At 39.8% G+C, this 22,192-nt stretch overlaps 1 protein-coding gene across 2 annotated transcripts in view; it reads right to left on the reverse strand.

Moving 5' to 3' along the window:
- LOC106060787 (QRFP-like peptide receptor) overlaps nucleotides 1-22,192 on the reverse strand; it is a 138,828-nt gene that overhangs the window by 90,702 nt on the left and 25,934 nt on the right. Inside the window, exon 1 of one of the 2 annotated variants that reach the window (XM_056030208.1) lies at nucleotides 17,238-17,374. The exons of the other annotated variant lie outside the window; for it this stretch is intronic. The gene's annotated coding sequence lies outside the window, so the exon portion shown is untranslated. Of the gene's footprint in view, nucleotides 1-17,237; nucleotides 17,375-22,192 lie in introns of those variants that run through there. 2 annotated transcript variants of the gene reach the window in all.

The raw sequence follows: 22,192 nt of genomic DNA on the forward strand, positions 1-22,192 counted from the left end.
ATGGACCCTGTCAGGGAGAGGCATGGCGAGAACGAATGTTAGCTTGATATTTTGGTATGATTGTTATATCCCCTTGTTATGAATGCGAAGTGTTGCACGTGTTGTGAACTCAGTGATTAAGTCTTCATTGAATGTGCGAGAGAATGTGTTAAGTCAGTAAGGTCTTGCTCCCGGTCCAGGAAGGTTGGACGTTTACTTCCTGGTCTGGTATCTATGCATTTATATATTTATAAGTTGATGGACTGGTGTTTTGTGTATTTCATAAGAGTGATATAATTGTGTGCTTTATTAAGTATTAAAGTATTATCGATATTCGTGAATATAAGGAGTTAGAGTTGATGTATATTAAGTGTTCGTATTTGAGTTAAGCAAGTATTGAATTATAATTGAGTAACCAAGAAAGTACCAAGCAAGTATTATTTAATATTCAAGAAACCCCTAGTGAGCCAAGTTAAGAAACACAACAAGACAAGAGACAAGCAGAGCAGAGCAGCATAGCAGCAGTATATATATATATATAATTCGTCGTCCCGAGACATGACGTTAAACTGCGCTCCTCTTTCCTTAGCACTTTTGGAGCTCAAAAGTGCCCTACTTCTTTTCTATCATTGTGTCTGCCTCCTCTTTTCCTAAGTCTGCCTTCATTGATCATCACACTGTCTCCTTAACTTTAAATTCTCACTACGTCCTAGACCAGTCCGTTTGCCGTGGACTGCGACGGGTAAGGGGGGATAAAGAGATCCTGGTGTTTGAGTGGTGGCTATCTGAGGATAAACCACAACAACACAATACTTTGGCTCCAAGTTCCCCTAGACCTGAGACCCAGATGGCCCGCTCTGGGTCAACCGGCTGGTCATGCCGAGCTACCAGCATAGGTCGTCGACCTATGCTGGAGGGCGGTGGCTGGAGGGTCAATCAGGGAGCTGCTGTATCGGACACATGTCCGATGTAGCAGCTGACTGAGTATAGCACCTGTGTAGCCCTGGCGGGCTCATTCTGGACATCCGAATGGCCCGTCCCCTTGTTGGACTCGATGGCGGGTGGGGAGCACAGGTGCCGAATTAACCAAAATATATATGGACAAAAAAACACACACAAAACTACTTGCCCCAGACCTATGTCTGGGCAAGAAACGACGAATTGACGATAAAAAAGAGGAGGTCCCAAAAAGCTGTGCCACCTGGCCATCATTTCTGGTGGTTAGATGCACAGAGGAGGGAAAAAGCCTGACCAAGTTGAGCCCTTTTATTATCTATAAGGGACTCAAGTCAGTAGTGGGAGAGCCCAAGAGTGTGTCTAAGCTACACAAAACAATGGAACTCCTTGTAGAAGTAGACAGCAAGACACACTCTGATGGGCTTTTAAGATGCAGAAGACTCTGTGATCTCCAAGTGGAAGTCATGCCACACAAGAGTCTGAACACCAGCAGAGGTGTAATCAGCTCTAAGGACCTACTGGAATGTTCCGAGAAGGAAATAGTGGAGGGCATTGAAGGAGTCACCCATGCCCGGCGCATTACCAGGCGCAGGGAGGGTGAGGAGGTCAAAACCGCCACTATTATCCTCACATTCGGAACTAGGACACCGCCAGAGTATGTGAAGGCAGGATACCTACGAGTTCCAGTGAGGCCCTACATACCTAACCCCATGAGGTGCTTCAAGTGCCAGGGTTATGGACACGGCGCGGCAGTCTGTAAGAGGAACACTGTGTGTGCCAGATGTGCTGGAGAGGGTCATGAGGACAAGGGCTGCACAGCCCAGTTCAAATGCCCAAACTGTCAAGCTGGCCACTCAGCCTACTCCAAGGACTGCCCTGTGTGGAAACAGGAGGTTGCCGTGCAGGAGTACAAGGCAAGAAACGGATGTACCTTTAGCCAGGCGAAATCGGCTGTACTGGCCCTACCCAAGGGCCAATTCGGCTTGACAAAGACCTACGCCCAGGCTGTTGCTAAGAAAGGAAGATCCATAGCCACACAGACGGACACATTGACCCCACCACCCCCTCCTCCTCCCCCAACTCAGAAGAAAACACCGCCAAAGAACACACCTCTGAAGAAACAAGAAAGCCCTGTTGTCATGCTAAAGAACAGGTTCTCTGTGCTCGCTGATGAGAGCATGGAGACTGAGCAGCATGTCAAAACCAATACTCCGGGAGAACCCGGAGACATCATGTCTGACACAGGTTCTCCTCAGAGAACCCAGCCAGACACCCCAACCTCTACTGAGTTAGAGGTTGACCAACTCCCTAAGGGGAGAAATCAAAGCGGAGAGGATGCCCGAGGTGAGAGAGGAGGAAATAACCTCCGCTCTAACCAGAGGGATCTCCCCTCTCCAGAGAGAAAGACTTCCCCCAAAAGGGGGTTGTCCTCCTCTCCATCCAAACCCAAGAATAAAAATACCAAGGTCACTGGAATAAAGGGAAACCCCTCCGGGGGCCTCCCAAGGCCAAATAGCTCCAAGTAGGTCATCTAGAATAAGCCATGGATTCCAGAATTGTACAGTGGAATTGTAGAGGCCTCAAGGCCAATTACGAGGAAATGCAGCTACTGATGGACTCCGAGACTCCTGTAGCTGTCTGCTTACAGGAAACATTTCTAAAAGATTGCATCAGCTTCCGAAGCTACCGTGCTTACACCAAGAATGTTGAGGATGCAGAGAGAGCATCAGGTGGAGTCTGTATCCTTGTGAAGGATAGCATCCCCCATGAGAGGGTAGAACTACAGACCACACTACAGGCCGTAGCAGCTAGGATAACCCTTCACAAGGTAGCCTGTATCTACCACCAGGCGCTCCATTAAACCGAACAGACATGGAGGACCTATTGAAACAACTCCCCCGGCCTTATTTAATCCTTGGGGATTTCAATGCCCATAACACCATGTGGGGATCCAACAATACCGACACAAGAGGTCGTATGCTGGAGGATATCTTCCTCCAACATGATTTATGCATACTTAATGATGCATCACCGACCTACTTGCACCCAGGAACTGGATCATTCACATGCATTGACCTCACCGTATGCGTCCCCGGACTTCTGGACGATTTTAAATGGTCAGTTAGCAATGATCTACGGGGAAGTGATCACTTCCCAATCATCATTACTAACAATCTCCCTTCATTGGGACGACCTCAGCGGTGGAAACTGAATAAGGCCGATTGGGAACAATTCCAAAAAAGATGCTCTGAGGATATCACAGAAAATATCCTCCATGAACAGAACCCAGCTGATACCTTTGCTAGCAAGCTACTAAGTATAGCCAGGAAAGTTGTACCCCTAACCTCTGCAAATCCAAAACGGCCTAGCAAACCATGGTTTGATACAGCTTGCAAAAGTGCTATTGGTGATAGGAAAAAACGACTGGCTGCATTTATAAAGAACCCTTCCCAGGAAAACCTAAAGCTATTCAGGATAGCTAGAGCAAAGGCTAGACAAACCATACGGTCAGCCAAAAGGAATTCCTGGAGAAGTTTTGTCGGCAGTCTGGATGCCAAAACTTCTGCTAGAACGGTTTGGAAGGCAGTAAGGCGAATCAAAGGGAAAGAATCAAATGCAATAGGGCATTTGAAAAACCAAGGACGAACTGTCACGTCCCCCAGAGAAATAGCTGACTGCCTTGCATCCTCAATAGCAGAAAAATCATCCACTGCACACTACACGCCAGAGTTCCAAAAAGTCAAAACCAGGGAGGAAAGACACCCCATTGATTTCAGGTCAGAGAACAATGAAGACTACAACAAACCGTTCTCGCTTGAGGAACTGAGGGAATCGCTGGACAAGTCACATGACACAGCGCCTGGAGAAGACGAAATCCATTACCAGTTCCTCAAGCACCTTCCCGAACCCTCATTGGCAGTCCTACTAGGGGTCTATAACTGTGTGTGGCAAACAGGCGCTTTCCCAAACAGCTGGAGGAAAGCCACAGTTATACCGATACCTAAACCGGGAAGAGACGGCTCTGACCCAGCTAACTATCGACCAATAGCACTAACAAGCTGCATCTGCAAAACCATGGAAAGAATGATTAACAGTAGGCTGGTCTGGTACCTGGAAAGGAATAAAGTGATCTCAAACTACCAGTGCGGATTCCGGCAGGGGCGGACAACAACTGACCACCTGGTAAGGCTGGAAGCTTATATTAGAAATGCATTACTCAGAAGAGAACATCTAGTAGCTGTATTCTTCGATATAGAAAAGGCCTATGACACAACCTGGAAACATGGCATTCTACGTGACCTGGCGCTTATGGGGCTTAAGGGACACCTCCCCCGTTTTGTGGAGGAATTCCTGAAAGATCGAAAATTTCAGGTCCGAGTGGGCAACTCCGCTTCTGACACTCATGACCAGGAAATGGGTGTACCCCAGGGCAGCATTCTGTCAGTCACCCTGTTCAACATTAAAATAAATAGCATCATAAATGCGCTGTCCCCTGGCATAGAGTGCTCTTTGTATGTTGATGACTTTGTCATTCTCACTTATGGGAAAAACATGAACACCTTAGAAAGGAAATTACAGTTATGTTTAAACAAAATTCAGGGTTGGGCAAACTATAATGGTTTCAAATTCTCTGACTCCAAAACAGTTAGTATGCATTTTTGTAATCTAAGGGGGCTCCACCCAGACCCTGAACTATTTATACACAAAAAGAAGATCCCTGTCGTGAAAACTACAAAATTTTTAGGCCTCACCTTAGATTCCAAATTTAATTTTCTCCCCCACATTAAGGAACTTAAGAAGAAATGCCAAAAGTCATTAAACATACTAAGAGTACTCAGCCATACGGACTGGGGAGCTGACAGAGATACCTTGCTGCTGCTCTATCGGAGTCTAATTCGATCCAAGCTAGACTACGGATCCATAATATATGGAGCAGCAAGGAAGTCGTACCTAAAAATACTGGAACCAATACAAAATGCTGCCCTGCGTCTCTGTCTCGGCGCGTTTCGTACATCACCTATCCCAAGTCTCCATGTGGAGGCTGGAGAACTCCCCATGGATATAAGAATGAAAAAGCTTGCAATGCAGTATATAGTCAAGCTAAAATCCAACCCCACGAACCCTGCTTTTGACTCCATATTTAACCCCACAGAGGTAGAATTATACAATCGAAGGCCTAACGTCATACAGCCGTTGGGCCTTCGAATGAGAGAACCCATCCAAAATTTAACCCCACCCATTGACCAAATCTCTAAAATAGAAACCCCTCAGAATCCTCCTTGGCTAATGAATAAACCTAAATTAAATTTATCCCTCCTTAATTTCAAAAAAGAAAATACAGACCCAAGCATACTACAAGTCCACTTTAGGGAACTGCAGGAGAGCTACGGAGATTGTGGCACCATCTACACAGATGGATCCAAAATGGAGGGAAAGGTCGCGTGTGCCTGCTCCTTTCGGAACAAAACAATCTCCCGTAGACTCCCCGATGGCTGCTCCATCTTTACGGCCGAATTGCACGCAATATTGCTTGCACTTATGGCCGTAAAAGCATCAGAAAGGAGTAAATTTATAATCTGCTCTGACTCCAAATCTGCATTGCAAGCTTTGGGGCGGATGAAGACTGACATCCCATTGGTACATAAGAGCCTGAAGCTGTTGGACCTAATAACAGCCGACCGTAGGGATGTCACCTTCATCTGGGTCCCCTCCCATGTTGGCATTGAGGGAAACGAAGCCGCAGACAGAGAAGCAAAGAGAGCCCTAAATCATGCGGTGTCAGGAACCCAAATTCCCTACTTGGACCTGAGACAAAGTATTGCCTCTGCCACCTATCGAGAGTGGCAGAACCGATGGGAGGCTGAGACTCACAGTAAACTCAGGCAGATTGTGGCGGATGTCAGGTGGCGGCCCACATCTAAGGGTCTGACAAGGCGTGGTAGCACAACCATGTCCAGACTTAGGATTGGCCACACCTACATCACGCACTCTTTTGTACTGAAGAGAGAGGAGCCCCCACTTTGCGAGTACTGTGACTCTCGCCTCACCGTGGAACATATCCTCGTTGATTGCCCCAGATACCAGGATGTCAGGGCGAAACATTTTAGAGCCACTAATCTAAAAACACTATTTAATAATGTCGACCCTGGGAAGGTACTGGGCTTTATTCGGGAAGTGGGGCTATCTACGAAGATCTGATTTCTGAATTTATGAACATGCACTATTTACATTAGATTTTTACCAAATATTTAAATTTTTACTACCTTTACTATTTTAACTGTGAATAGACCTTAATTTTAATTATATTACTGTATAGAATCTGGCCCTTGTTGTTTAGAGAGAGAGTAGTCCTTAAGGGACTGCAGGCACGACATGGCCTAAATTGTGCCGATGTGCCTCAAATCAACAAATCATATCAAATCATATATATAATTCGAACCCTGACAGACCCCCATCATACTTCTGATACATAAGAAAATATAAAGTGAAACGGTCTCCATCAATTCCTATGAGCTTTTAATTCTTGTATTTATTACGTTAAAATGGACCGTAAATTGGAGCATCACTTCCGCCCCCCCCCCTCCCAACTCTACTCCGTAACAAATAGGTTTCTATAAGATTTTTGGTCCGAACCCCTTCTTTCCTTCAAATGCTCACACAATACTAATTGTTATTACGCTTTCAATAAAACTGCCCGGGTTTTAACACACCCCCTTTTTTTGGCCAGTGTATTCTGTTAAGCGTCAATTGAAAGTCCGCGTTGTCCTCCCAAACACACACTCACTTCTGGCCTGTTGAACTCTATATGACTCTATTTCCTCCCTTTCTTCCCGCCCCTAAGTACACTTTTCCAGGTCTTCACTGTAACTTTGAAACTTCAAGTAGACTTAATATTGGAAATCAAGTCCCCAAAAATATACATTATTTTCTAATATCGTTTTTTTTTTCTTAAACTGTCGGTTCTTTCCCTTTGCTTGCCGTTTTTTTATCTTATGCTGTATCCATTTTTTTTTAAAGACTATACTTTTGGTTGTAGTGAGTCAACAACACAGAAGACATTCATTTTGCTTTGAAAAGAGAAAAAGAAATAAGCTTGTAAACCAAACATCGGGAAACAGAACAAGTTGGTGACAGGGCACAGAACTCTGTTGTCAGCAGATCTCCCACTGGGAAGACCTTCACACCACAGAGTGAATGGACACAACGAGCCACGTCTGCTCTGTCAAACTTCTTGATCTGAACTAAAAAATACAAGAATTCTATACATCATTTTATTCATCACGTCATTGTAGATTTTACTATATAACACGCCGAAACACGTTTGGAAAAGTTCAAATTTTAATTAAATCTGTAAGTGGAATCAATAATTTCTAAAAGTATGATACAAGCATAGAACAAACGTTTCTGCTGCTTGTCCCCATAAAGACTTTACATCTCAACTGCTTTTCTCAATACATTGTCATTAAATTATTTGTGTGTGTGTGTGTGTTTCTGCTGCTTGTCCCCATAAAGACTTTACATCTCAACTGCTTTTCTCAATACATTGTCATTAAATTATTTGTGTGTGTGTGTGTTTCCAGCGCTGTGGTAAACAATTCACGTTTGAGTTTTAATGATGCACAGACAAAAAAAAATTGAGTTTAACAATTTAGTTTGTAAGACAAAAAAATGTGAATAAAATTTATTTAATGACATTTTGTTTTTGTACTTGCTTATCACAACGTTTCGTTAAGCTGAAGATAATGGATAGATAGATTATACAGTAGAGATTTAGATGATAATAATTGAAAGATATTATTATAAAGATTTATAGGACGCCTGACTTCGCGTGATTTAGCAAATCGTACCGACGTACAGACAGTTTGGAAACATTAAATAATTGAATAATAATGTAATTAATAAAGCGCTGAACTTAATGTAACCTCAAAGTAAAATGAGAACATTAACTGATATAAAAAAAGTTATATACATGGTTTTGTCCCTTGGTTGAGATGAACAGTTGCTAAACTCTTCCAACTTTTCTAAATCCCAAAGAAATGTTTCCCTGTTGTAGTGTAACTGAGTTGATTTTCTGCGTGCGTCCAGCGTGTCTGAAGGTCATGGCCATTGTTGTGTTTCATGTCCAGTGTGTGTGTGTGTATAGACTGCATCAGTGGTATGCTAGACGTGCTGGTTTCATTCACTGTTTACTGTAGTCTAATTTTGTCGAATAAAGCCATACTATTGGTATTCTAGTCGTTATCATTTCATTACAATTTATTCGACAAAATTATGTATCTGGATTAGTGTTGGATTCCTTAATCTACAATGGATAAATTACTCAGACCGAAAGAGTTGGACATTGATCCTAATGCTCCTCTGGCCTCAGAAAAATGGACTCACTGGTATGACACATTTCAGAATTTTCTTTCGTCCATCAAGGATATTAACGAAGACTTTAAACTAAAGTTGTTGAAGAATCACGTATCTGCTACGGTTTATATGCTCATCAGTGATGTATCGTCCTATTCGATAGCCATAGACACACTCAAGACTACTTATATTAAGGTAAAGAATGACATTTTTGCTAGACATTTGGTTGCTACATGTAAACAGCAGCCGGGCCAAACGGTAGAGTCCTTTATGCTAAAGTTGCGAAGCCTGGCCCGGGACTGTGACTTTAAAGAAGTAACTGCTGAACAGCACAGAGACATTTGCATTAGAGACGCCTTCATAACGGATCTGGCATCCAACACTATTAGACAGCGGTTACTGGAAAAGACATCTATTACTCTACAAAGCGCTTTTGACGAAGCTAGAGTGTTAGAAACAGCGACAACGCATGCTCAGGCTTACAATTCAACGAACGAAATCTCCTGTGGGGCAATGAAAACACCAACTAGCTCCCATCTAGAAACATACATTTCTAATGAAGACCAGGAATTAAATGCCATTAAGTCGCTATGCTACTTTTGTGGTAGGAGGAAACACTCTAGAACTGAATGCCCTGCTCGAAATGCATTATGTCATCAGTGCGGTAAAAAGGGACACTTCCAAACTGTTTGTAAATCAAGTAAAACAACAGCCAACAAAGCTGACAGCAAAATATCACTGACCAGTGTGATAACTCCATGTACCTTGTCATCAACGCATTTCTCTGGGCTTACACAGTCTACGGCACAAGTGAACGTCAACGGGTTGCTGTTGCAAGCTCTCATAGACACTGGCAGCTGTGAAAGCTACATATCAGAAGCCATCGTCAAGAGAAATAAATGGCCAGTACGTCCGTCTACAAACAGAATATTCATGGCCACTACACATCTTTCTGAAAAGACATTAGGACATACATTTGCCGATGTCCAGTACAAGGGAGAACACTACAAAAAAGTCAAACTTTCTCTACTTGCTGAATTGTGCTCGGATGTAATCCTTGGTGTAGACTTTATAAGTCTTCATAAGGAATTGACCATACCGTACGGAGGAAAACGCAATCCTCTACACATCTGTGGTCTTAAAGAAGCACGAGTTGAAACACCGAGCCTATTCAGTAATCTAACTTCTGACTGCAGACCATTGGCTACTAAGTCCCGAAAGCACTCAATAGGTGATAACAAATTTATTGAGTCTGAAGTTAGAAAACTCCTCTCGGACAAAATCATTGAACCTTCAAAGTCTCCCTGGAGAGCACAGGTGCTGGTGACAACAAACGAGAGACATAAAAGAAGGATGGTCATTGATTACAGTCAAACAATAAATCGCTTCACCTTACTGGATGCATACCCAATGCCCCGAGTCGATGAACTGGTAGAACGGATATCCAACTATTCCGTTTTTAGTACTCTAGACCTCAAAAGTGCCTACCATCAAATACCAATCAAAACTGAGGAAAGACCGTTTACTGCATTTGAGGCATGTGGCAAACTCTACCAGTTCTGTCGCATCCCTTTCGGTGTTACCAACGGAGTTGCATGCTTCCAGAGAACAATAAATCAAATTATTGAGAATGAAAAGTTGCAGGACACCTTTGCATACGTGGACAATGTAACGGTATGTGGTCATGATCAAGAGTCGCACGATGAGAATATGCAAAGATTTCTAGATGCTTCTAGAAAGTATGGGATCACATTTAATGAAGACAAAAGTACGATAGCCACTGACAAAGTTTGCCTATTGGGATACGAAATTTCTAAAGGCCTTCTCAAGCCAGACCCTGAAAGATTCCAGGCTTTAAGAAACCTTCCTCCCCCTCATGATATGCGCTCACAAAAACGGATCGTGGGCATGTTGGCGTACTACTCACAGTGGATCCCAAATTTTTCTAACAAAATAAATGTTTTGGCAAATAACACGTCATTCCCTCTTTCAGAAACAGTAAAGACAGCCCTTAACGAATTAAAGCAGGAGCTGGAGAAAGCTGCCATCTTCACCATCGACTATACTCGACCTCTGACGGTTGAAACAGACGCTTCGGATGTTGCAATAGCTGCCACCCTCAACCAGGATGGCCGCCCCGTGGCGTTCTTTTCAAGAACACTCTCGAAAAGTGAAAGGCGGCACTCAGCTATAGAAAAAGAAGCTTATGCCATTGTAGAATCTTTAAGGAAATGGCACCACTACTTAGTAGGAAATCGCTTTACCCTTGTCACGGATCAACGCTCTGTAGCTTTCATGTATGACAAACAGAGCAAAGGGAAAATAAAGAATGAGAAAATTCAAAGGTGGAGACTGGAACTGAGCTGTTTCCACTACGATGTCTTGTATAGACCAGGCAAACACAATGTAGCGGCTGATACGTTTTCTAGAAACGGGTGTGTGTCAGCTATGAGTCGAAATGAATTGAAACTGCTCCATGACTCTCTGTGTCATCCGGGAGTAACAAGACTATGGCATTTAGTGCGAGCGAAAAACTTACCTTTCTCTTGTGAAGATGTTAGGCTGGTTGTCAACCAGTGCAGAATCTGTGCCGAAGTGAAACCCAGATATTTCAGTAATTCTAATGGAACTCTAATTAAGGCGATGCAACCTTTCCAGAGACTAAGTATGGACTTCAAAGGACCGCTCCCTTCTACATCTCGGAACACATACCTGCTAACTATAGTTGACGAATTTTCAAGATTCCCGTTTGCATACGCCTGTTCTGATATGTCGGCTTCAACAGTAATCAGATGTCTAGATCATTTATTTGGACTATTCGGAATGCCTGACTATGTACACTCTGATAGAGGTACCTCATTCATGTCAAGAGAGGTGCAGGAATTTTTACACGAGAGAGGGGTGGCCACAAGCAGGACGACCCCTTATAATCCAGAGGGAACTCTCAAGTAGAAAGGCTAAACGGGTCATTATAGAAAGCTATAACTCTGGCCTTAAAAACTCAAGGACTCCCGGTTTCCAAATGGGAGCAGGCATTAAACCAAGCCCTGCACTCTCTTCGTTCTCTGCTCTGTACCGCTACAAACGAGACACCTCACGAGAGAATATTCAAGTTCTATCGCAGGTCCACCTTCGGCAAATCACTCCCGACATGGTTAGCTCAACCAGGAAAAGTATTGTTAAAAGGGAGTCCGTGCATCAAAATATGACGATGGTACAATAGCTGTGGACTTAATCACATGCAACCCACAGTATGCCATTGTAAGACTTCCTGATGGAAGAGAAGAAACAGTGTCATTGCGACATTTGGCCCCCGTTCCAAGAGAGGGAGAATCAGAGGTGTATCAACATATGGAACATGAAGACTTTGAGCCGGAGACAAACCCTATAACACAGATGCAGGTGCCTACTGACCATGTGGCTATAGAACCAATGGCTGCTCCTAACACACATGTACAACAAGGGGAAAATGGACATCAAGAAGAAGTAAATACAGGGGCTGAGTCTCCTGTTAGAGAGCCGCCGATGTCACCAACTCCAAGCGACGGCAGTATTGGTTCTGGTAGATATAACCTAAGACCAAGAACAAGCAGACCTAATTATAAGGTCTAACATTTATTTAATTATTTTTCCATATCACAAGTTATAACTCAGTAATTGTAGGCTTAATATGACACACTTTGAACAGATCATTTTATAGTGTATACCTTTTCTAGTTAGACTTTTTGTATCGTATTACTTATTACATTATTATTCAAGACAACTGGTCTTAATATCTGTATGCATAAGGGACTGATAATTTTATAGTGTATAACGTGTTTGTTTATAGTTATACAATGCTTTTCAATAGAGTAAATCTGTAAGTATTCTGTAGGGATACTAAGGCCTCTTATATCGCTGTCCTTCACTATTATTTACATGTTTATGTTCCTATAACTTTTAGGCGGGGTGATTGTAGTGTAACTGAGTTGATTTTCTGCGTGGGTCCAGCGTGTCTGAAGGTCATGGCCATTGTTGTGTTTCATGTCCAGTGTGTGTGTGTGTATAGACTGTATCAGTGGTATGCTAGACGTGCTGGTTTCATTCACTGTTTACTGTAGTCTAATTTTGTCGAATAAAGCCATACTATTGGTATTCTAGTCGTTATCATTTCATTACACCTGTCATCTGTAGACAAAGTGAAAGTACAATCGAAATGTTCATCTCTTAACAAAATATAGATTTCTTTCCTTCTTTTCTATAAGTAAGTCAAACCGGGTTCAACAGATCAAGAACAACTAAAAAACAATAAAAAACAAGGCTTTGCCTTTAAAATGTTTGAAGACAGAGCCATCAAACTAATAATGTAACAGATTGTCTTAGAATATTTGTAACATGTATTGGACAGAGAAGTTCTCCATCACAGCCATCATTGTCTAAAGTGATGTAAAAATTCCAACGCCAGATCTTGCCTTTACATAAAGAAAAACAAATCATTCTTGGTGTGAATGTGAAAATCCTATGGCCACAATGTGATATACTCAATCAGAAATTCCTTTCGTTTAAACGTAATCAATCATTGATCTCTTTAGTTTACGCTCAGAATTGTATACGTTGTTCATTTCAACAATAATTGCATGCTTTTAATTATCTTTCTTCTGTCAACAGAGTGGTTGTGTCAATAGAGTGATTTTGTCAACAGGTTGGTTATGTCAACAGAATGGTTGTGTCAACATAGTGGTTGTGTCAACAGAGTGTTAGTGTCAACAGAGTGTTAGTGTCAAAAGAGTGGTTGTGTCAACAGGGTGGTTGTGTCAAAAGAGTGGTTGTATCAACAGAGTGGTTTTGTCAACAGAGTGGTTGTGTCAACAAGTGCTTGTGTCAACAGAGTGTTAGTGTCAACAGAGTGGTTGTGTCAACAGAGTGGTTGTGTCAACAGAGTGGTTGTGTCAACGGAGTGGTTTTGTCAACGGAGTGGTTGTGTCAAAAGAGTGGTTGTGTCAACAGAATGGTTGTGTCAAAAGAGTGGTTGTGTCAACAGAGTGGTTGTGTCAAAAGAGTGGTTGTGTCAAAAGAGTGGTTGTATCAACAGGGTGGTTGTGTCAACAGGTTGGTTGTGTCAAAAGAGTGGTTGTGTCAACAGGGTGGTTGTGTCAACAGAGTGGTTGTGTCAACAGGGTGGTTGTGTCAACAGGGTGGTTGTGTCAACAGGTTGGTTGTGTCAAAAGAGTGGTTGTGTCAACAGGGTGGTTGTGTCAACAGAGTGGTTGTGTCAACAGGGTGGTTGTATCAACAGGGTGGTTGTGTCAAAAGAGTGGTTGTGTCAACAGAGTGTTAGTGTCAAAAGAGTGGTTGTGTCAACAGAGTGGTTGTATCAACAGGGTGGTTGTGTCAACAGGGTGGTTGTATCAACAGAGTGGTTGTGTCAACAGGGTGGTTGTATCAACAGAGTTGTTTTGTCAAAAGGGTGGTTGTGTCAACAGGGTGGTTGTGTCAACAAGTGGTTGTGTCAACAGAGTAGTTGTGTCAACAGAGTGGCTGTGTCAACATAGTGGTTGTGTCAACAGAGTGGTTGTGTCAACAGAGTGGTTATGTCAACAGAGTGGTTGTATCAACAAGTGGTTGTGTCAAGAGAGTGGTTGTGTCAACAGGGTGGTTGTGTCAACAAGTGGTTGTGTCAACAGAGTGGTTGTGTCAAAAGAGTGGTTATGTTAACAGAGTGGTTGTGTCAACAAGTGGTTGTGACTACAGAGTGGTTGTATCAACAAGTGGTTGTGTCAACAGAGTGGTTGTGTCAACAGGGTGGTTGTGTCAACAAGTGGTTGTGTCAACAGAGTGTTAGTGTCAACAGAGTGTTAGTGTCAACAGAGTGGTTGTGTCAAAAGAGTGGTTATGTTAACAAAGTGGTTGTATCAACAAGTGGTTGTGTCAACAGAGTGGTTGTGTCAACAGGGTGGTTGTGTCAACAAGTGGTTGTGTCAACAGAGTGTTAGTGTCAACAGAGTGTTAGTGTCAACAGAGTGGTTGTGTCAACAGAGTGGTTGTGTCAAAAGATGGGTTGTGTCAAAAGAGTGGTTGTGTCAACAGAGTGGTTGTGTCTACAGAGTGGTTGTATCAACAAGTGGTTGTGTCAACAGAGTGGTTGTGTCAACAGGGTGGTTGTGTCAACAGAGTGGTTGTGTCAACAGAGTGGTTGTATCAACAGGGTGGTTGTGTCAACAAGTGGTTGTGTCAACAGAGTGTTAGTGTCAACAGAGTGTTAGTGTCAACAGAGTGGTTGTGTCAACAGAGTGGTTGTGTCAAAAGAGTGGTTGTGTCAACAGAGTGGTTGTGCCAACAGAGTGGTTGCGTCAACAGAGTGGTTGTGTAAACAGAGCGGTTGATAAAGTAATCTCTAATTTTTTTCAGAAGCACTAAAAAAAAAGACAGTTAACTAGAGCAATTGAAGCGAGACAGACTCTATATGTTCACTGCTTTTGTGTAACATGAAATGTCTTTCACTGATGAAGCTGATGTAAAAGTAATGAATGATGGAAATATAGTGTGTGATATCTGTATTACAATAAGATTCCATTGAAGAAGACCGTTAAAACACTGTTGAAGGACTATGAATATGCTTGATTGCATGACTACTAATATAGTAAACATAAATAAATACATGTAGAGCTAATTGAATTATTGTCATTGAATCTCGTCACCTTTAGAGTGAACTTAATTTGATCCATCTTTTAGGATCTATTTTCGTTTTACTATGTAGTAGAATATTTTTTGGCTATAAAAAGATTATTTTTATTTTCAACATAAGTCGTAACTTATTATGGTTTATAACTTTATTGTCCTTGAAATGAACATAACATTGTTTTGTTGGGACGGTCAACGTTCTGCGTCGTTTCCCTGATATACATTTGGGTGGCTGTCGTGCAGTTTGCGCTCTGGACTGTCGTTCGGACTTATCGATGGTCCCTGGTTCAAACCCTGCCCGTTCCAAACTTTCGAACTTTTCATTGAGGAACTAACTCAATCTATACCACAACATCTGTCAAGTACAATTTCTATCCATTGTTCGATGTTAAACAAAATAATTAAATACCAATAATTAATTAACTAATTGGTTAACTTTTTAGTATTGATTCTTGTTTAGTCAGGTACAAGAAATGATAGTGCGAAATTTCAACTAATCCGAGATGTGGGTTTGGGAGAAATAACGTGTACAAAAATGTTTACCAGACAGAAAGACAGACAGACAGACAGAGTGAATTTATAAAAGCTTGTAACACTGAAGTGCAGCTAACAACAAGAGGAAGACACTGTTCTATAGAAGAGAAACTTTGGTATTAACTCGGTAAACTTTCCGACGTTTCAACAAATCAGTTTAATGTGGAATGCTTTTAAAATAATTATTATACATTGTATAAAGCACTAAAGACGATTGGTAAAAAATTAATTACAAATAATTAATAAACTAATTGGTTGATTTTTTTCTTTATTCAACTTTATTGATTCATGTGTTGTCAGTTAAAATAAATTTCCGCTTGATCCGAGATTGGGTGATTAAAGAAATAGTGTGGAAAAAAAAAGTAGACGACAGACAGACAGAAAGACAGACAGACAGACAGAAAGACAGACAGTGTGGGTTAATATAACCTTCGTTATAAAGTTTAAATATAACGACAAAGCAACAGATTCAGAAAAACTAACGAACACTTTTGTATCTCCCTGAAGCTGAAACACCAATGTGAGCGGCAGCAGTGACTGACCAGAAATGGTACCAGTCTTTTTACCCAGGGTTAATTTGAAATCATTGTATAACTAAATTGTGTCACTAGGTCGTCACTTCCTCTACCTACTGACCTTGCTTGACCTTGAAATGTCTTGTCAGCCCCCAAAGTATCCTAAGAACATTTCTCAATTTTTGTACGGTACATTCATTAGCGTGTCTTTTGTCATGTTCAACTTCAATTTTAAAAGTTCATTTTCTTGGAGTTCTTTCCCCAGGGACAGACGCAAGTTGGTCTGGACTTTTAATACATTGTTCTCTTTTTAACCATTAGATGACCTTGATTTGATTCAATTTGATAACCTTGGGTAGATTCTAAAAAAATAATATTTTAGGTGCAAGAAAGTCTTTTTGTTCAGGTGCGTAACTATTGCTGTGGAGGGCTCAGACATTCCTTTTTACAAAGCTTATATCAACTCACTCTGTCTGTTAGTCTGTCTGGTAAAAAGGTTTACACGTTTTTTCTCCAACACCCATTCTCGTATCAAGCTGAAACTTAGCACATTATTTATTGGTATAGACAAGACATGAATCAATTAAATTTTTAAAAAGTAACCAAATAGTCAATGAAGTGCTGGTAATGAATTACTTTGTTTGATACCAACAAGGGAAACTATTCCTTCAGTTTTCACAGATATGACTCAATTTGTTGGGTTTAGTCCTCTTAAATAACTGTTAATACCAATTTCTCCCTTACACATTCTTCGATCAAAATGATTCTTTTAAAAATATTTATTGTACCAAATAAAACACTAATTAATAAGCAAAAACAATTAGTCAATTAAATATTGAAAATTAATTATTTACTTTGATCTCGAATAAGGCAAATAACTTCTACGTTATTGATCAATACAATTTTAAAGGCAAAGCTCTATCCTTAGATCATTTGTTTTTTAAAGATTTTTTTTTAATTTGCTTATTGTTTTGTCGTGTTGCAAACCAGAGTTTAAAATGAACCGAAATTGAGATCAATTAGGCTTGGAGAGGTAAGATAAATACATATAAAATAATATCAAATATACATATATATTGAGAAATTAGTATATATCAAGGTACCTATTGGTAAGTACAGAAGGTATCCTTTTGAAACCCACTAAGTCTGGGAACTAGCGTTGATAACACGTGATTGCTTTAGAGTCAGACAATCTGATTACTTCTTGTGTAACAATAAAAGAATAAATAAGAGACGTACCTGTCTTGTACAGCAAAGTGCCACAACCAAAGACAAATAATTCAAAGTGGCACTGAAGAAATAGATGAAGTTGTAAGCATCTGAGGACAACTCTCTAGTAGCTATAAATCTATGGTATAGAAGTATGATTGTTCAAAGATCTTGGCCAGACAGAAAAATACCTTGTAAAAGAACCCCTTTATATAGTGATAATAGAAAGTATCTATTCAATGTCTGAAGGTGTGACAAAGTAAATCACAGCTCTCTTGTCCGTGGTGCCAGACACACGCGAGGCTCAGGTAGCGAAGACAAAAGAGTCTTACAAAAACGTCTTGAATTAAATAAAATAAAATAATTAATTTCCCATGTCACACAATTAGTCAACTCAAGAGTATCATAATTTGTTTTTTAATGATTGCTTGAAAAACAAGAAGCAAACAAGCAAAATGTAAACAAAAATAGATACATATAGATAAGGCTATTTAATGGGAACAATTCTACATTTACAGCCATATATCGCAATACTGTAAGAGCTATTTCTCTTAATCAAACTTTAACTTTAAATTACTTACCACTAATTAATTGGTTAATTTTTTGAATGATTCAAGTTTGGATAGGAACAATGCAAAATTGTGCAAATTTTCAACTTATCCAAGAATGGGAATTGGGATCAATAACGTGTTCAAAATTTTTACCAGTCAGACATACAGACAGATAGTCAGACAGACAGATAGTTAGACAGACAGATAGTCAGACAGACTGATAGATATTAGATATATGATATAAGCTTTGTGAAAAAAAAAGCGCGAAAAAAAAATGAAAACAAAAACATGCCACAGATTGTATTGTTAGTTTCGAGGCTGCTTTTATATTTCATCAAGGATAATTAAGATATTATTATTATTATTATTATTATTATTAATTAGTTTTCAAATTATTGTAAGTTTGATTAGATTCTAAACCTTTTAAAAGTTTAATTTTGAGATCTGGGAATGTGGTTTGTTTCAACGCTTTATTAGAGTGGGGGAAGTTTCATATTTATGATAGATACCTGGACACTATATAGAATGTAGGTTGATAGATAACTGGACACTATATAGAGTGTAGGTTGAGATGATAGATACCTGGACACTATATAGAGTGTAGGTTGAGATGATAGATACCTGGACACTATACAGAAAGTAGGTTGAGATGATAGATACCTGGACACTATATAGAGTGTAGGTTGAGATGATAGATACCTGGATACTATAAAGAATGTAGGTTGAGATGATAGATACCTGGACACTATATAGAAAGTAGGTTGATAGATACCTGGACACTATATAGAAAGTAGGTTGAGATGATAGATACCTGGACACTATATAGAATGTAGGTTGAGATGATAGATACCTGGACACTATATAGAAAGTAGGTTGATAGATACCTGGACACTATATAGAATGTAGGTTGAGATGATAGATACCTGGACACTATATAGAATGTAGGTTGAGATGATAGATACCTGGACACTATATAGAATGTAGGTTGATAGATACCTGGACACTATATAGAAAGTAGGTTGATAGATACCTGGACACTATATAGAAAGTAGGTTGAGATGATAGATACCTGGACACTATATAGAGTTTAGGTTGAGATGATAGATACCTGGATACTATAAAGAATGTAGGTTGAGATGATAGATACCAGGACACTATATAGAAAGTAGGTTGAAATGATAGATACCTGGACACTATATAGAAAGTAGGTTGAGATGATATATACCTGGATACTATAAAGAATGTAGGTTGAGATGATAGATACCTGGACACTATATAGAATGTAGGTTGAGATGATAGATACCTGGACACTATATAGAAAGTAGGTTGAGATGATAGATACCTGGACACTATATAGAATGTAGGTTGAGATGATAGATACCTGGACACTATATAGAAAGTAGGTTGATAGATACCTGGACACTATATAGAATGTAGGTTGAGATGATAGATACCTGGACACTATATAGAATGTAGGTTGAGATGATAGATACCTAGACACTATATAGAATGTAGGTTGATAGATACCTGGACACTATATAGAAAGTAGGTTGATAGATACCTGGACACAATAAAGAATGTAGGTTGAGATGATAGATACCTGGACACTATATAGAAAGTAGGTTGATGATACCTGGACACTATATAGAATGTAGGTTGAGATGATAGATACCTGGACACTATATAGAAAGTAGGTTGATAGATACCTGGACACTATATAGAAAGTAGGTTGATAGATACCTGGACACTATATAGAATGTAGGTTGAGATGATAGATACCTGGACACTATATAGAAAGTAGGTTGATAGATACCTGGACACTATATAGAAAGTAGGTTAATAGATACCTGGACACTATAAAGAATGTAGGTTGAGATGATAGATACCTGGACACTATATAGAAAGTAGGTTGATAGATACCTGGACACTATATAGAAAGTAGGTTGATAGATACCTGGACACTATATAGAATGTAGGTTGAGATGATAGATACCTGGACACTATATAGAATGTAGGTTGAGATGATAGATAGCTGGACACTATATAGAAAGTAGGTTGATAGATACCTGGACACTATATAGAATGTAGGTTGAGATGATAGATACCTGGACACTATATAGAATGTAGGTTGAGATGATACATACCTGGACACTATATAGAAAGTAGTTTGATAGATACCTGGACACTATATAGAAAGTAGGTTGATAGATACCTGGACACTATAAAGAATGTAGGTTGAGATGATAGATACATGGACACTATATAGAAAGTAGATTGATAGATACCTGGACACTATATAGAATGTAGGTTGAGTTGATAGATACCTGGACACTATATAGAATGTAGGTTGAAATGATAGATACCTGGACACTATATAGAATGTAGGTTGAGATGATAGATAACAGGACACTATATAGAAAGTAGGTTGAAATGATAGATACCTGGATACTATATAGAATGTAGGTTGAGTTGATAGATACCTGGACACTATATAGAATGTAGGTTGATAGATACCTGGACACTATATAGAATGTAGGTTGATAGATACCTGGACACTATATAGAATGTAGGTTGAGATGATAGATACCTGGACACTATATAGAATGTAGGTTGATAGATACTTGGACACTATATAGAATGTAGGTTGATAGATACCTGGACACTATATAGAATGTAGGTTGAGATGATAGATAGCTGGACACTATATAGAATGTAGGTTGATAGATACCTGGACACTATATAGAATGTAGGTTGATAGATACCTGGACACTATATAGAATGTAGGTTGAGATGATAGATACCTGGACACTATATAGAGTGTAGGTTGAAATGATAGATACCTGGATACTATATAGAAAGTAGGTTGAGATGATAGATACCTGGGCACTATATAGAGTGTAGGTTGAAATGATAGATACCTGGATACTATATAGAAAGTAGGTTGAGATGATAGATACCTGGACACTATATAGAAAGTAGGTTGAGATGATAGATACCTGGACACTATATAGAATGTAGGTTGAAATGATAGATACCTGGATACTATATAGAATGTAGGTTGAGATGATAGATACCTGGATACTATATAGAATGTAGGTTGAGATGATAGATAGCTGGACACTATATAGAATGTAGGTTGATAGATACCTGGACACTATATAGAAAGTAGGTTGAGATGATAGATACCTGGACACTATATAGAGTGTAGGTTGAAATGATATATACCTGGACACTATATAGAATGTAGGTTGAGATGATAGATACCTGGACACTATATAGAATGTAGGTTGAGATGATAGATACCTGGACACTATATAGAGTGTAGGTTGAGATGATAGATACCTGGACACTATATAGAGTGTAGGTTGAGATGATAGATACCTGGACACTATATAGAGTGTAGGTTGAGATGATAGATACCTGGACACTATATAGAGTGTAGGTTGAGATGATAGATACCTGGACACTATATAGAAAGTATGTTGAGATGATAGATACCTGGACACTATATAGAAAGTAGGTTGAGATGATAGATACCTGGACACTATATAGAGTGTAGGTTGAGATGATAGATACCTGGACACTATATAGAATGTAGGTTGAGATGATAGATACCTGGACACTATATAGAAAGTAGGTTGAGATGATAGATACCTGGACACTATATAGAATGTAGGTTGATAGATACCTGGACACTATATAGAAAGTAGGTTGAGATGATAGATACCTGGACACTATATAGAAAGTAGGTTGAGATGATAGATACCTGGACACTATATAGAGTGTAGGTTGAGATGATAGATACCTGGACACTATATAGAGTTGATAGATAATTGTGCTGATGATTGAGGGTATGAAGTATAAGACACCTTGACCCACAAGTAAAGTTCCTCTTTCAGACCTTAATTCTATAGGGCAGATGGTGTTAGGGTGATCTGTTTCTTTGATCAACGGTTAACGAGCAAGGTGTCATGTTGTAAGGTCATCATTATCATGTTACAACGACCAACCATCTTTACTTTCAGCTCAACTAAAGTCAGGTACCCATAACAGTTGGGTGGACTCAGGAAATTCTAACCCAGGAACACAAGCTCTTAACCGCTAAACTACAAATAAAGATGAACCTTAAAGGATAGCGTTGTTGTATGATACGAAAAAAGTAGGACATTTTCAGGACAATTATTTTAAAAAAGTAGGACATTTTCAGGACAATTATTTAAAAAAAAACAGTAATAAGAAAGAAAGGAGGAAAGAAAGAGATAGAAAGATTTTGAAAGAGAAAGATTTAGAGGAAGAGAGAATGGAAACAAGAGAGAAACAGAAAGAGCAAAAGAAAAAAAGAAATAGAGAAAGAGAAAAAAAGGGAGAGAAATGAGAGAGAAAAGAGAGAGAGAGAGAAAAGAGAGAAAAGAGAGAGAGAGAGAGAAAGCTATA

The sequence above is a fragment of the Biomphalaria glabrata genome, chromosome 1, assembly GCF_947242115.1.
Source record: "Biomphalaria glabrata chromosome 1, xgBioGlab47.1, whole genome shotgun sequence".
Classification (NCBI taxonomy): domain Eukaryota; kingdom Metazoa; phylum Mollusca; class Gastropoda; family Planorbidae; genus Biomphalaria; species Biomphalaria glabrata.